This window comes from Phyllostomus discolor, chromosome 2, assembly GCF_004126475.2.
Source record: "Phyllostomus discolor isolate MPI-MPIP mPhyDis1 chromosome 2, mPhyDis1.pri.v3, whole genome shotgun sequence".
NCBI classification, from domain to species: Eukaryota; Metazoa; Chordata; class Mammalia; order Chiroptera; family Phyllostomidae; genus Phyllostomus; species Phyllostomus discolor.
The window spans coordinates 57,830,805-57,848,195 of record NC_040904.2 but is presented as its reverse complement, the minus strand read 5'-3'; the positions used below and the strand labels follow the sequence as shown (position 1 = coordinate 57,848,195).

The 17,391-nt window shown below is 35.5% G+C and overlaps 1 pseudogene; it reads left to right on the top strand.

Annotated features, from left to right (window-relative positions):
- The first annotated feature begins 7,595 nt into the window (after nucleotides 1-7,595).
- Nucleotides 7,596-7,858, top strand: LOC114489043 (annotated as a pseudogene).
- Nucleotides 7,859-17,391: the final 9,533 nt, after the last annotated feature.

Genomic DNA, 17,391 nt, shown 5'->3' with positions numbered 1-17,391 from the left:
TCAAAGTGTATCGTAAATTGTGTCAGCATTTCTGATTTTCTTTAGACTGTGACTTTTTGAGAGCAGGAATTGCACCTTGTTAAACTCATTGTCCTATCCAGCAGTATGTTAGACATGAAATAAGTCCACAAACTCTTTATAGGTGCTGAATAAAAGCCCTAAATGAAATCATTCTTGAGGACAAAATGTTGCAAAGCCTTCCTCTTAGAAGAGTATAGTTGAAAACGATGCATCTAATAGCATTTCATTGTGGTTATGTATTTATTCCTGTATTGGTAGTGGAACAAGACTTACATAGAATTATGGAATTAGAAGTGACATCAGATATAATGTCATCATCTACTCATCCTCTTTCAAAGATGATCTGGGGTAATTAAGTTTCTCCTATAATGAGAGAAAAGATGTATATGTACATATCTTTTTACCTTCTCTTTACCTTCTGGTATATGTTTTGTACATAAATGTGATGCTTAATAAAATATTTCTAAATAATAATATAAACTAATCAGAATTTTAGTACTTCCTCACTGACCTATGTAAAGTAATATAAAAAGTATTTAACATAGTGATAATATAAAGTAAGTGATCATCCATAGATATATCATTTTTCTCTCACTCTTTCTTCCCTTCAACTTAAACCTCTCCTGCTACAATTGAATCCTCATTGGGTTTGTTCAATATTAATGGAAATAAAAAGTTAAAAATCTAAAATTAATTGCTAAACCTTATTTTGGTTTAATGGTAACAGAGCACTAAACAAATATAAGATGTACTCACTTGCCTTATTTCCTTTGCCAGACTGGTGATACAAAGTACAAAGGCAGAACTTTTTGTTGTTGTTATTTTTTTTAAGAACATAGGGAGAAAACTTTATAATATGGTATTAAATACAGTATATCTGAATAAGGAAACCCTGAGCTAAGTTGTAGATTGTTGGTCCACACATCATCTGTCCACAGACTTTCAACTCTCCATATTTTATAGTCAATTCTTGCAGGGCTCCTTGATTCCTAAAAGAGAATGGATGGGAAGAGTTAAATCTTCAGTGGGCTAACAGTACAAAATCATTTAATCAGAGGGTCCCTATCAGAATGCCACAAACAAATCCCAAAGAATCAAATCCCAACATGGCTAATGAGTAAGACTTGAATGAGTATCAATTGTACCAAAAGCTTAACTGAGCACTGCTATATTGTTTTCATTATTTAGGTCTCTAAAACTGTATTTGAGAATAGTAGTTCTATTTTATGGATTTCCTGGCTCTAATGATGTTCTAATACTTACATTCTACAACCCAGAAGGAACCCACTATCTGTTTACATGGCACTGAATGAGGATCTTCCTTGTTTCTGTAGAATTGCCACTCAAATTCTAATGCTAAAGAACAGTGGAAACTAAGTGGACTCACAAACTAAAAGAGAATCACCAAGTACTTCCCTGAAGTCCTCCCCAAGAAGATGCAGAACTGCTGGGCTACCCTTACATACACCACACCATAGCAAAAATTAAAATAATAATAATAATAATATGAGAGGAATCAAAGAGGATCATCAAAGTGGTGAAATCTTCCCACCTCTCACTTAGAGCCAGAGGAGGTATGTAAGAGAACCTCTTAAACATTTTCAGATAAATCTGACATCTTATTTTCCTATTTGAATTTTTGTTTGTAAGGTGATCTAATGTGGCTGCCCTCAGTACCAATTTAAGGAAAAGGAAAAGAGAAATTGAGAGATGCAGCAAAACAGCTTGTACTCTCAAGTGTTTAACACGGCAAGACTGTGTGAATCGCTTACCCATCCAGTGGACCATAGCAGAGAACTGGATTTGAACCATTAATACTATTTATTTTTTATTGATGATGCTGTTATAGTTGTTCCCACTTTTTCTCTCTTTGTACACCTCCATCTAGCCCCACCCTCTCCCATCCCCAAGCCAATCCCCATATTGTTGTCTGTGTCCATAGGTTGTGTATAAATGTTCTTTGGTTAATCACTTCACTATCTTTCACCCCCTCCCCCCTCCTTTCTAGCACCTGTCATGTGTTTTATGTATCTAAGCTCCCATTACTGTTGGGTTTGTTAATTTATCATGTTCATCAAATTCCACATATAAGTGAGACCATGTGTTGTTTTTCTTTTATAGACCATCTTAATTCACTTAGCATAATTTTCTCCAGGTCCATCCATGCTGTTGCAAAATACAAGTTTCTTCCTTTTTATTGCTGCATAGTACTCCATTGTGTTAATGTAACCCAGCTTTTCATCCCTTCATCCTCTGATGGGCACTTAAGCTGTTTCCAAATCTTGGGTATTGTAAATAGTGCTGCTATAGACATAGGGGTGTATATATATATATATATATATATATATATATATATATATATTTATTTATTGGAGTTTCCAGACACTTGGGTTATATTATCATAAGTGGAATCCTTGGGTCAAAAGGGGTTCCATCTTTAATTTTTTAAGGATACTGCATATTGCTTTCCATAGTTGTTTACAAGACTGTATTCCTACCAATGATACACTAGGGTTCTGTTTTCTTCCCATCCTCACCAATGCTTGTTTGATGATTTATTGATGACAGACATGCTGATAGGTCTAAGGTTATATATCATTTAGGTTTTAATTTGTATTTCTCTGATGATTAGTGATGTTGAGCATTGTTTCATATGTCTTTTTCTGGGGCTTCTGTATGTCCACTTTGGAGAAGTCTCTTTTTTTGTCCATGTCTTAATTGGGTTGTTTGTATCCCTGGTGTTAAGTTGTGTTAATTCTACGAATATTTTGGAGATTAAAACTTTGTCAGATATATCATTGGCAAAAATGTTCTCCCAGAGAGATCTAAGATGGCAGAGGAGTAAGTGAAAGCTACACTAACCTCCTCCAGGACCAATCTGGAATTACAACTAAATTGTAGAAAAATCATCTTGAATAACCAACTGAACTCTAGCTGGAGAGAATCCTTAAAACTATGGACAGACATAAGAAAACACTTCAGCACAATGTAACTGGTAGGGAGTGTGGAGGAGATGCCTGTGATGGCTGGCTGGGCTCCCATGGGTGGCAGATGAAGTGCTGTATGGATATTTCATAAGCTGAGGGGTTCCGCCTGAGAAGTGTGGGATCTAAACCCCAAGCTGGTCTTCCAAGCCTACATTACTAGAACCAGAAAGGAACTCAGATAACACCCAGCTGTGAAAAGCAGTAGGGGTTCTGTCAGCCAGAAAGAGACAGCTGGAGATGCAGAGAGCCTTTTAAAGGTCAAAACACAAAATTTCCTTTGTAGTTACTTACCCTGGGTGACAGCAAAGGGAGTGCAGAGTGGACTAGAGATGCTTGAGGAGAGTCTGGCATTGGTAGCTTGGGGGAGGAAACTGAGGAAACTGCTAGGATCCTTGTGTTGAGTCATCCCCCATACTGCAGAAGCCATCTCTCTTAGAGCACTCCTGTTTGAATGGCATCAGCATGAGAGGAAACAATAGCCCTGCCCCAGGAATTACCCTGCCCCACTCTGTGGTACTTAAATCTGTGGTACTTAAGATTGACAGATGATTATATTAATCAGATTAACAAATGATCAGATTAATGGATATTTAATTTAACATCTAAGGCTGAAAATACAAAAGAAGCAGACAAAATGGGAAGACAAAGGAATAGACCCCCAATGAAAGAACAGAAGAATGTTCCAGAAGAACTAGATGAAATGGAAGTAAGCAATTTATCAGATAGAGAGTTTAGAGCCATGAGTATAAAAATACTCAACAGCATCGAAAAAGACATAGAAACCATAAAAAAGTATCAGTCAGAAATAAATAATGCAATAGTTGACAAATAATACACTGGAAATAATAAACAGTAAGTTAGATGAAGTAGAGGACCAAATCAGTGCTTTGAAAGACAAGGCAGAAAAAAACAATTAGGCAGAGCATCCAAAAGAAAAAAATAATTAAAAAAATAAGGAGAACTTAAGAAACATCTTAGACAACATGAAGCATAACAACATATACATCATGGACTACCAGAAGGAGAAGAGAGTGAACAAGGGATTGAGTACTTATTTGAAGAAATAATAACCAAAAACTTCTCTAATCTAGTGGGGAAAAAAGTGTTGCAGAAGTGTAGGAAGCTCAAATAGTCCCAAACAAGTTGGACCCAAAGAGGCCTATACTGAGACACATCATAATTAAAACAACAAAGCTTAAATATAAGGAGAGAATCATAACAGCCAAATGAGAAAAGCAGATAGTTATCTACAAGGGAGCACCAATTAGACTGCTATGATTACTCATCAGAAATATTTCAGGCCCAGAAGAAAGTGGCATGAAATATTTAAGGTGATAAAAAGCAAGGACCTACAACCAAGACTACTTTAACCAGCAAAGCTATCATTTAAAATCAAAGGATAAATAAAGAACTTCCCAGACAAGAAAGAACAAAAGGAGTTTGTTAACACCAAACCAATCATGCAACAAATGTTAAAGGACTTGCTCAAAGGAGAAGGAGAAGAAGAAGAGGAGGAGGAAGGAGAAGGAGAAGAAGAAGAAAGAAAAAAAAACAAAGGAAAACAGTCTAACAATAAAATGGCACTATATACATGTTAATCAATAATCACCTTAAATGTAAATGGTATAAATATTCCAACCAAAAGACAGAGGGTAGATGAATGGATAAGGGAAAAGAAAGCATATATATACTGCCTCCAAGAGACAGGTCTCAGATCAAAAAATACACATAGACTAAAAGTAAAGCGTTGGAAAAAGAAACTCCATGAAAATTATAAAGAAAAAAAGCTGTGTAACAATATTTATATCTGACAAAATAGACTTTAAATCCAGCGCTATAGTAAGAAACAAAGAAGAACACAACATAATGATAAAGGGAACAAGCCATCAAGAGGATATAACCATAGGAAACATTTATATACCCAACATAGGAGCATCTAAATATGTAAAGCAAATCTTAATGGACATGAAAGGGCAGACTGACAAAAATACAGTCATAGTTAGGGATTTTAATGCCCCATTTACTTCGGTTGATAGGTCTCTCAGGCAGAAAATCAACAAGGAGACAGTGGCTTTAAATGACACATTAGGTCAAATGGATTTAATTGATATCTTCAGAGCACTTCACCCCCAATCAGAAGAACATACATACTTTTCAAGTGTACATGGAACATTTTTCTAGGGTAGACCATATGCTAGGACACAAAACAAGTCTCAACAAATTTAAGAGATTGAAATCATATCAAGCATCTTCTTGGACTATAATGCTATGAAACTAGATATCAGCCACAAGAAGAACACTGGAAAATTATGCACAGACATGAAAGCTAATTAACATGTTATTAGACAATGAATGGGTCAACAATGAGATCAAGGAAGAAATCAAAACATACCTTGAAACAAATGAAAATGAGGGCAAAACAATCCAAAATCTGTGGGACACTGGGAAATCAATCTTAAAAGGGAAAATAGCAGTATTATAAGCCTATCTCAAAAAAAAGAAGCTCAAATAAGCAATCTAACTTTATGCTTAAAAGAACTTGAAAAGGAACAACAAACAAAGCTCACTGTGATTACAAGGAAGGATATAATAAAGAGCAGAACAGAAGTAAATGAAATAGAGTATAAAAAATGATACAAAAAATCACTGAATCCAGGAGCTAGTTCTTTGAAAAGGTAAATGCGATCGACAAACCTTAAACCAGATCCATCAAGAAAAAATGAGAAAAGGCCCAAATAAATAAAATGAGAAATGAAAGAGGGGAAATAACTGACACAGAATAAATATGAAAGATTTTAAGAAAATATTATGAACAATTATATGCCAACAAACCAGACAAAGCCTGGACAAAATGGATAAATTCCTACAAATATTCAATTCTTCCAAAAATAAATCAGGAAGAGTCAGAGAACCTGAATAGATAGATTACACCTAATAAAATTGAAGCAGTCATCAGAAAACTGAAAACAAACAAATGCCATGGACCAGATGGCTTCACAGGTGATTTTTACCAAACATTCTGGGAAGAACTAACACCTCTCTTTATCAAACTACTTCACAACATTCAAAGGAAGGAAGTCTCCAAACTCATTTTATGAGGCTAGCATTATCTTAATTCCAAAACCATATATACACTACAAAGAATAAAAATTATAGGTCAATATCACTGATGAACATAGATGCTAAAATCCTCAACAAAATATTAGCAAACCAAATATAGCAATTCATCAAAAAGATCATACATCATGGTCAAGTGATATTTAATATGGAAATGCAAAGATGGTATGGCATTTGTAAATCAATAAATGTGATTCACCACATAAACAAAATGAAGGATAAAAAACACATAATTATATCAATAGATACAGAAACAGCTTTTGATAAAATCCATCACACATTTACTGTAAAAACTCTCAGCAAAGTGGTAATAGAGGGAACATACCTAAAAATAATAAAGGCCATATATGACAAACCCACTACCAGCATCATACTCATTGGGCCAAAACTACAAGTGTTCCCCTTAAGATCAGGAAAAAGACAAGGATGTCTGCTTTCACCTCTCTCATTCAACATAGAACTAGAAGTCCTAGCCACAGCAATCAGACAAGAAGAGTAAATAAAAGGCATCTAAATTGGAATGGAAATAAAAAAAACCCTCTCTTTATTTGCAGATGACATGATACTGCACATAGAAAACCCCAAAGATTCCACCAACAAACTACTAGGATTGATAAATGAATTCAGCAAAGTAGCAGGGTATAAAATTAATATTCAGAAATCAGTTACATTTTTATATGCCAATAATGAAGTAACAAAAAGGGAAATTAAGAAAACAACCCCATATGCAATTGCTTCAAAAAGAATAAATTTCTTAAGAGTAAACCTAATGGAGGATATATAAGACCTGTACTCAGAAAATTATGAAATATTGAAGAAATTGAAGAATATACAAACAGTTGGAAGCACATACCATGTTCATGGATAAGATAGATTAACATCATTAAAATATACATATTACCCCAAAATATTACCCAAGACAATCTACAGATTCAACACAATCACTATCAAGATTCCAATAATGTATTTCACAGAACTAGAAAAAAATATTTTAAAAATTTTATGGAGGTACAAATGGCCCTGCATACAAACAGCAATCCTGATAAAGAAGAGCAAAGTTGGAGGAATCTCACTACCTAATACCAAATTATATTACAAGACCATAGTAACAAGAACACTCCAGTATTGGCATCAAAACAGAACAAAATTCAATGGAATAGAACAAAGGTCCCAGAAAGAAACTCACATCTTTAGAATCAATTAATATTCAACAGAAGAAACAAGCATATACAATGGGTTAAAGATAGTTTATTCAATAAACAGTATTGTGAAAATTGGACCAATACATACATTAAAATGAAATTAGAACAACTAGACCACCTTCTTACACCACACAAAAGAATAAATTCAAAATCAATCAAAGAATTAAATTTTAGGGTAGTGGTCCCTCCTTGGCATGAAATTATAGAGCATCTCCTTCTCATACACACCTGTGGCCCTAGAGTAACAGTGGTGAATAAAAGTGGTGATATGACAGACTGCTATACCATCCACAACCAGCTAGCTGGAGCACTTGCAGTCCAAATACATTGACACTGGCCATGCCAACACCACCAAATAGGAATGGCTGGTGAACCAGCTCTATGACTCCTATTGCTCCTCCATGGGACATTTTGACCTTCTCAGCTACTTTGCCATTGCAGAGAGTAAGAGCAAAACTTGAGTTTTGCATCATCTTGTTGAAGATGCTGCAGGCTTGTGGACTGTCAGCCAACAAGCCTGAAGAGCACTGAAATCCACCTTGTCTGCACTTCACGGGAGAGCACCAATTCCTCCTGTGATCCTCCTGTTTGCTATCATTCCTGCAAATTCCTGCCCCAAGCAGACCAGTGCTCCATGGCTTCTTCTTTTCCTGCTTTCCCTGTGCACAGTGCTTTAGTTACTTTGGGCTTCTCACCTGACTTGCCTGCATGTGGACCCTTCAGAACACAGTGCTGGGGAGATGGTCAGAACATGTCAGAACTGTGACCCTGGGGACCCCCAAGCCAGCCAGCATTATGGGAGGATGCATGGAGTGAGACTCATTTGGAGGCTCATTTTTGGCTTATTGTCATTGTTGATTTTTTCCATAAAGTTCAGAAATTTTTTTAAAAAGACTTAAATGTTAGACCCTAAACCATAAAAATTCTATTAAAAAGCATAGGCGGCAAAATCTCAGACATTGCTCACAGAAACATTTTACCAGATATATAAAAAAGTTATTTTTAAATATGAAAGCATAATCACAGGAAGCTGAATGCTCCTATTGTATGATAGTTTTCAATGTACAATACTAAGTTTTATATGAAAAAGACAGAGATATACTTAGATATACTTGCACAACATAATTTGAAACACAGAAAAAAATGTTACATGCTGAGCAATGAAATTGAATTTTTTTTGACTTTTGAAGGAGACCTATCCTTCATATCCTTCCATATTTTTAAGTTAAAAAAATAGAAATCTACAAAATATTTTGGTAAATCTATGGAACTCTGTAGGGGTTCAGGGAGTAGAGTGACATTTCTTTCCTGAATTATGTGAATAACTCAACAACTGGCCCCCTCCTTATTTTGCTCTGATAAAATAATAACAGAGAAACTTGTAAAAAAAGTAATTCTCTGTCCAATACAATCTCTCATGCTTGTTTTAAAATTATTAATCATAACAGAAATGTGTTGACTATACAAGACTAGAAAGAGTTATCCAGTGACTTTAAGCTTGCAGCTTGTATTTAGAGATGATTTCTTTGTGCTGGGAGGAAATAATCTATTACAAAACAGGTAATTATAGAAGGCAACTTCATCATGAAAAACTAGCCTGAACAGAAATTTTGGCCTTAAAAAAAACTTCACAATCAGAAATAACAAATGTCATCAGAAACACTGTTGTGTGGGACATAATTTATTATACCATCAAAAAACTATTCTATTAGAATATTTATCCCATTTTCAATCAATAAACACCCTTATGAATTCAAACACGTAGCAAAAAGCCTAAAAATGCACAAATATATTCTTTTTTATTCAGACATGCTGGACCCCTTTTCTAAGGTTACCCAATAGCTAGCTTTCTCTGCTTTGTTACAGGAATCATTTCCATCTCTTTGGTTCTTTGAATCTGACCATCGCCATAGGCTGGCAGAGCCCACTGTTTTACTGTGAGACTCCATTACTCTTTTGTAAATGTCTATATATGTAAGTACTGTGATTTAAATACCCAGGAAAAAGGTTAAGTTAAATTATAAAGCAAGGCAAAGTTCTGGAAGGAGACCAACCTTTTGCCGTGACTTTTTAATGTTTACGAGTTGGTATACTCTCCCCAGGGATACTAATGTCCTTCTGTTGCTCCAGGACTTCCTAGGTGGTACCCAATCTACATCTTCTCTTCCTGAGAAGTTCCCCTGCTCTGGGCCTTTATAACAACCCTTTCATGTTCTGTTCTTATCAGCATCCTACAAAGTTATTCTTTGGACTATATCCATTTATGTATTTTTAATTTATTCACAGATCATTGCTTTGTGCCTCCCACAACAAAGTTATTAACCTTCATGTGTTATCCCTCATAGTAGCATTTGAAGTGTGGTCAAGTTTATAATCTAAATACATCTCTAATGGCAAAATGTCAGACACTAATAAAGTTAAGTGAGCAAGATATTCTTGGGCAAGGAAGTTTTCTTGAAATCTTACAAATAATCAGTTAGGGCCATATAATCTAGATGTATTTAAAACTAGCCTTTAATAATGACTTTATTGATTTATTATTTACGTATCACTAAATTTCCCCATTTTAAGTGTACAAACCAATTATTTTACTCAGTTCACAAAGTTGTATAACCATCACCACAATCCAATATTCATAGCATCATGAGTCACAGTAGCCAAAACAGTGGGAAAAAGGTCAAGTAACTATCAACAAACAGATGGATAAATAAGCAAATAAATAAAACCTGGTCTTGCAATGAGATCACTGCCAGTTTCATGAAATCCTAAATCCAGGGGATATTATTTATTTGTTTGCTCTTGGATTTGAAAAATATTATTTAAATAGCAATTCTCCTAATTTAGAGTGAAAGTTTGTACTCAAAGAAAAGATAGGTTTGCAGTGTTGAATGTCACTAAAAAGTAGTATAAGATAATTTGACTAACTACATTTCACTAGTTTCATTTACATGATGACTGTATTGTTATTTTATATAAATAAGATGGTTTGTTTTTTTCAGTGAACATCAGTCCAGTTACCCAGAATAAGACTCTGGAAAATTGATTTCTTTAGAACCATGTCAATGTCATAATGGTTCCAAAAATACAAAACCCAGCTATGAGATCATCCAATTATTTCTAGGCAGAATACTGTTTATGCTTTGAAAACTTAAATGATTCATAGTTGGCAATGGAAGAGATGAGGGAAATAAATGTAGTACTGGAAAATAATTTTATGTGTCTTATAGGATAAAATTCTAATAAATTACTGTAATTTGAGTGCTACTAGTCCCACTCTGGGAAAATCCTTTTCATCAAAATGTGACCAAATTTTGGCTAGGAAGGCAGGTTTTATTGGATGCACTCTGGGTCTTTCCATTAGAAGGAAACAAAGATTACAAAGACTTATATTGTTGTAAGCTCCATGTCTCCCACATCCCAAAATATATGTCAGATACCTTCTATTAAAGTATAAAAACCCACTGGAAAATACTTCTACCTCAACATGGAATGGCTTATGTCTCTGCTCTCTCCTTACTGAAAACCAGATGAATCAAAAACTGAGTTTAATGTTGTTTATATTCTTCATTGTCAATTTTAAATCTCAAAACTCTGTTTGTATATCAAATGGCATTTTGTTGTGTATATCAAAACTAACCAAAAGTAAGTCTACTGTAGTCAGAGAATTCCTTTATTCTTAGCCATTTTAAATCATGGCATCTGGTTTGCCTCTCTAAAAAAAATCTGTTTGATTAAATTTTTTGTGGTAAAGAATTAATCATTATTGGAAAAAAAAAGGTTCTGCCCCTAACTAATGTCAATTGGTGCTTTTAATTAAAATGTATTAAAGCTGTGATTTAAATAGAATATCATGTCTATTTTGCTAATACATTCATCTCTATGTGAGTTATCAAAAGCAAAGTTATTAACATTGTAGATATATTAAAAACAAAAATATAGGACTCTTCTCAAAATTTATTGCCTGGTAGTTAATCCATTCTTCTTATAACTTGTATGAAGAGTTTCTAATAAATTTTTCACAATTCATCAATCAGTTTTGGAGCCTAATCTAGTCAATTTCAGGTCCAGTTTTTCTCTGGTCCATAATTTTATAAAAGTCACAGAATCAAGAGAACAACAGGACTCCTGGAAAGCCCACCATCATTGTGTCATCCATTTGTAGAGAAGTTTACAGATGTGCCAAGACTGGAGGCTGCAGGCAGAGTTTCCACTAACTTTTGCTCAGTAGCTGACCACATAGATGCATGTTACAATCAACATCCACACCCTCCCCACCTCCTGGAGGGAGACTCCTGGGCATGGATTTTCACTATTTAAAAAAGGCATTCTGGTCTAATTTACAGAGAGCATGATAAATGACATTGAAGAGTAACCTAGACTAAAACCAATTTATGTTACATAAGCAAATTATAATAAAACTCTACCTGTTATTAAAAGAATATAAGTATTCATTATTTTGAGTGCTTTTGAGTTGCATTATTATATTTTTAATATCACTAGGTAATTTCATTTACTAAATTATTTCCTTGGTATGAAATGGTAGAAAAAATATATATTGATTTCTGTCCCTGGTTCCTATAAAGAACTACTTAAACCTTTATGATATCCTAAGTAATAAAAGCGCTAGCAGCATCTTTTTCTCTAATATTTGGCCTTGGACCCTGGTTCCTGATACAATGCTCCCAGAACCCTTATAATTTTATAAGTGACAGAAGTATCTTTTGTCCTATTGAGATGACTCTGGGTGAGCTCCTGGGTGGCTCTGGAATTAGGGTTGGTCACTAAAAAATCCAAGCTATGATTAGAAGTCAACAATGTTCAGCCCCTTTCCCTAATCTCTTGAGAAGAGAGATGGGCTGAACATGGCTACATAATAAAGCCTCCATATTAAACACCAAAAGTATGGGGTTCAGAGAGCTTCCAGGCTGTGAAACATCCACACTGGGATTGTGACACACCCAGCTTCACAAGGACAGAGGCTTTACTGTGCTAAGGATCCTCCAAACTTCATCCCTAGGTATCTCTTCATCTGGCTATTCATCTGTATCCTTTATCATATTCTTTAATAAACTTGTAAATGCAAGAGTTTCCCTGAGTCTGTAAGCTGTATATAGAAAAGAGGTGTTGAAACTGCCCATCTATCGCCGGTTGGTCAGAAACACAGAAAATATTTAGGGCTTGCAACTGGCATCTGAAATCAGGGGAGGGTCAGTCTTGTGGGATTAGAGCCCTTGATCTGTAGGATATGACTCTCTGAATTGAGTTAAATTATAGGACACCCAGCTGGTCTCAAAGACTTGCCTACTGTGGTAAGGGACAGGAGAACCCACACATTCAGTCAGAAGTGTCACAAGCGAAGTGTGCTGTGCAAGCGTGGTAGTAGTGTGAAAGTAAGAAACATACACAGGGAAGGGAGATATAGAAGGTGGAAAAAATGAGTTTTTTTTCTTTTTACTTGGTGTCTATCAAAATAATATTCACTTCATTTTATAGGCAAGCAGTGGAGAACACTTTACCTTTAGACCTTTAAATGACATTGTTACAAAATGTTGTAGTATTATCAAAATCCTTTGAAAGTAAAGTTCTCTTGAATCAGCTCAATAATTGATAAGAGAAGAGGGTATAAGGGGATAAATGGTAATGGAAAAAAAACACTAAAATAAATCAAGCAAAAAACCTTGATATAGAAAAAGATATTGCTGTAAATGCCTGTTGTGTACAATTTCTGTCTCTTATGTTCTTAGTGCATTCTGCTAATACTAATAGACTCATTTTGGGTTTGGTAGCAATGTTAGGTGATATAAGAGACAGATTCTGTTACAATTCCTCTGTGCTTATACTTTAACTCAGCTTCAAAGTACACCATGCTCCTTCTTTAAATAATAGTAACACAATTTTTTTCTAAATAATCACTTATTAAAAATAATTTGGTAAACATAAAAAATTCACATTAATAGAAGTCACAGTCAAAAAATATATAGCATAGGATGCAAGTATCAGAGAGAGATATTCATTACTAGTTTGTGCCAAAATACAAAAAAAAAAAAAAATTAAAGCACTGTAAATTTGCATTTATTACATTTATATAATAAAATACATGATTTTTTATTTATTTTGTTATAATCCAGAAATTATTGAACAAAGAAATATAAAAATATTAAGAATAAAAAAATTTTCTTTTCAAATAACAGAAACAGATCATGCTAAAAAATACAACCAAAAAATGCCTTTAACATTAATTAATTGGAATCTTCAATAGTTTGCTTTACAAAACATTTGTAACAATCATCACAAATAATATTGTTATGCTCAAGGCAAAAATAGTTTTCACAACACTTACAAAAATATTTTGATGAGAAATTTCCAGCCAGCCTGACCAGGGGAGCCAGGAAAGGTGCAACCACCCCTAGCCCGGTCGGAGTGTGGTTTGGCGGGGAACACAGAGCTGGAAAGGGTTCAGCTCACACACCATCAGGAAGACTGACTCTCGCACATTGTGAACCTGGAAGGGTCGCGGCAAGGTGCTTAGGGCGATTCTAGACCCCGAATCTCAAAAGTTTGGGGGAGGGGCGTGCCCTTTTATGACTCCCAGGGAGGGCCCAGTGAATCCCTAAACGTCGCGGGTGCCTCCAGAGATCATAGAGCTGGAACCCTACAGGACCCCGGAATCTGGAAGAACGTGGAAGTGAGATCCAGAGAGCCAGGGTACTAGGGAGCACCCAGGGTACCTGACAGACTTGCTGAGATCTGGCTGGGAGAGAGAGAAGCATTTCAAAGGTCCCTCAGCCAGCTGAAGCCAGCAAGATCAGAAAAACTGGTCTGGCCAGTGAGAAACCAACAACAGGTTTTTGTTTTGTTTTGTTTTGTTTTGTTTTTTGTTTTGGGGGGGTTGGTTTTTTTGTGTGTTTTTTGTGTGTTTTTTTGTTTGGTTTTGTTTGGTTTGGTTTTGTTTTTGTGGCTGTTGTTGATTGATTGATTTTATCTTGTGTTTTATGTGACATTTTATTTTTCAATTCTTATTATTTTTATCTAGCAATCCCTTCTGTTTCTCTTCCATTCATCCTAATATTATTCTTTCCACTCCAAATTTATCTCTCCTGCACTACATCTTCTGCTTTTCTTTCCTTTTTTTTTAATCTTGCAAGTTACTGTAAATTTGTATTATCTTTTTCTCACTTTTCTGACATTTTTTATTTTAATAATATTTTGGAATTCTTTTTCTTTCTGTATAATCTTCTTTGCTTGGCTGGTTATACTGTCATTTGATAGGTTCCCCATGGTATCTGAGTCACAATGTGTTGATAAGTTACTATCCTTCATCTGTGTTCCATTAATACACCTCTCAAGGTTCTATACTCTCTATTCTTGTTATCTAGACCTCATCAATTCTGCCACAAGACTGTCACTTTACTATTACTGTCAGTAAGACCTAGTCTATACAATTGTAAATACTACTCAACACCCCTACCTGATCTCAGCCCACTTTGCAATTTTCTGAACTATACTATTGTGGGGGTTGTCTCTATTCTTTTACACATAACTCCTATATACTAATCTTTAATCCAACCCTACCTTAGAATCTGACCTCCCACAGCCTCACAGCATCCTAGATCCCACTAACAATCCTCTCGTCCCCAATAAGAGTCTTAACTTCTTTCCATCCTTTCTAAAACGTGGATAGTGGGGTGGAGGATCATGGTTAACACTATAAGGAGCCAAAGGATAACCCATCTCTTCTCTACTGGCTGCTAATGTAAATATCATAGTATACTGTCTTGCTGTCTTAAACCATTGCGCCTTACTCCTCCAACTGATCACAAAAAAGAGTAGGGGGAAGCTGTGAACACCAGGATACACCAAGGAGATTGCACCACTGATTCTCACAAATATTCTACCACAGAAGTTCACACCATAATTACAGGGAATCAGAACAGATCAATTTAACAAACAAGAAGAAAAAAGAAGAGACCCACGAACAATGAAAAAACAAAAAAAAAAAACAACCCCCAATTGAAGGGAAATGAGGAAGCCTCAGGAAAAATGCTAAATGAAATAGAGGCAACTCAAGTATCAGATAGTGAGTTCAAAACAATGGTTACCAGGAAGTTCAATGAACTCACAATGAGCTATCAAAAATAAGAAGGAAACTACATCAATCTCACTGCAAACTATATAAACATGAAAAAGGAAATAGAAACTCTCAACAAAGGTCAAGAAGAAATGAAGAATACAATCTCTGAACTGAAGAACACAGTAGAAGGAATGAAAAGCAGGATCCATGAAGCAGAAGATCGGATTAGCGAGCTGGAGGACAAAGTAGAAAACAGCATCCAGAAAGAGCAAGAAAAGGAAAAGAGGCTCAGAAAGAATGAAGAAGGATTAAGAGAAATGCAAGACAATATGAAACATAATAATATCTGTATAATAGGGATACCAGAAGGAGAAGAAGAAGAGCAAGGGATCGAAAACCTAGTTGAACAAGTAATGAAGGAGAACTTCCCTAATTTGATGAGAGAAAAAGTCACACAAATCCAGGAAACACAGAGAGTCCCAATCTAGAGGAACCCAAAGAGGCCCACCCCAAGACACATCATATTTAAAATGGCAAAATTTCAAGACAAAGAGAGAATCTTAAAGGCAGCAAGGGAGAAAAAAGAAGTAACATACAAGGGAGCCCCAATAAGGCTAACAGCTGACTTCTCAATGGAAACACTACAAGCCAGAAGAGAATGGCAAGAAATACTCCAAGTAATGAGAATCAGAGGTCTGCAACCAAGGCTACTATATCCAGCAAGGCTCTCAATCAAGATAGAAGGCCAAATAAGAAACTTCCCAGACAAAAGAAGTCTAAAAGAATACACCTCCACCACACCAGCTCTGTAAGAGATTCTAAAGGGACTGCTTTAAGGAAGGGAGGGAAAAGAGAGAGAGAGAGAGAGAGAGAGAGAGAGAGAGAGAGGAACACGCATACATAAAAGACAATGAATAAGTACCTATCAATAATAACCTTAAATGTAAATGGATTAAATGATCCAATCAAAAGACATAGAATAGCTGAATGGATAAGAAAAAATGACCCACATATGTGCTGTCTACAAGAGACCCACCTCAGGATAAAAGACCTACATAGGCTGAAAGTGAAGGGCTAGAAACAAATCTTCCAAGCAAATGAACAGGAAAAAAAAGCCGGGGTAGCAGTACTCATATCAGACAAAATAGACTTCCAAAAAAGGTCCATAAAGAGAGACCCAGAAGGTCCTTTCATAATACTCAAGGGAAGAATCCACCAAGAAGACATAAATATTGTAAATATATATGCACCCAACATAGGAGCACCCAAATACATAAAGAAAATCTTAGAGGACTTCAAGAAAGATAGGGACAGCAACACAATTATAGTGGGAGATTTTAACACCCCACTATCAAAAATGGACAGATCTTCCAAACAAAATATCAACATAGATATTGTGGCATTGAACAATACCCTTGATGAAATGGACTTTACTGATATATACAGAGCCCTCCATCTAAAAGAAGCTAAATATACATTCTTTTCAAATGCACATGGAACATTTTCAAAAATAGACCACATGATAGGACACAAAACAAGCCTCAAGAATTTCAAGAAAATTGAAATCATACCAAGCATTTTCTCGGACCACAGGGGACTGAAGCTAGAAACCAACCCCAAGGAAAAAAAACCCAAAACACTCAAAATCATGGAGATTAAATAGTACGCTATTAAACAAGGAGTGGGTCAAGAATGATATTAGGGAAGAAATCAAAAGGTTTCTGGAAACAAATGAAAACGAACTCACAACAACCCAAAACTTATGGGACACAGCCAAGGCAGTCCTGAGAGGGAAGTTCATAGCGATAGAGGCCCACCTAAAAAGGTTAGAAACATTCCAAACAAACAACCTAACCCTACGTCTACAAGAACTCAAGGAACAACAACAAAGACAGCCCAGAGCAAGCAGAAGGAAGGAAATAACCAAGATCAGAGCAGAATTCAATGACATAGAGACTAAAAGCACAATTCTAAGGATCAATGAATCCAAGAG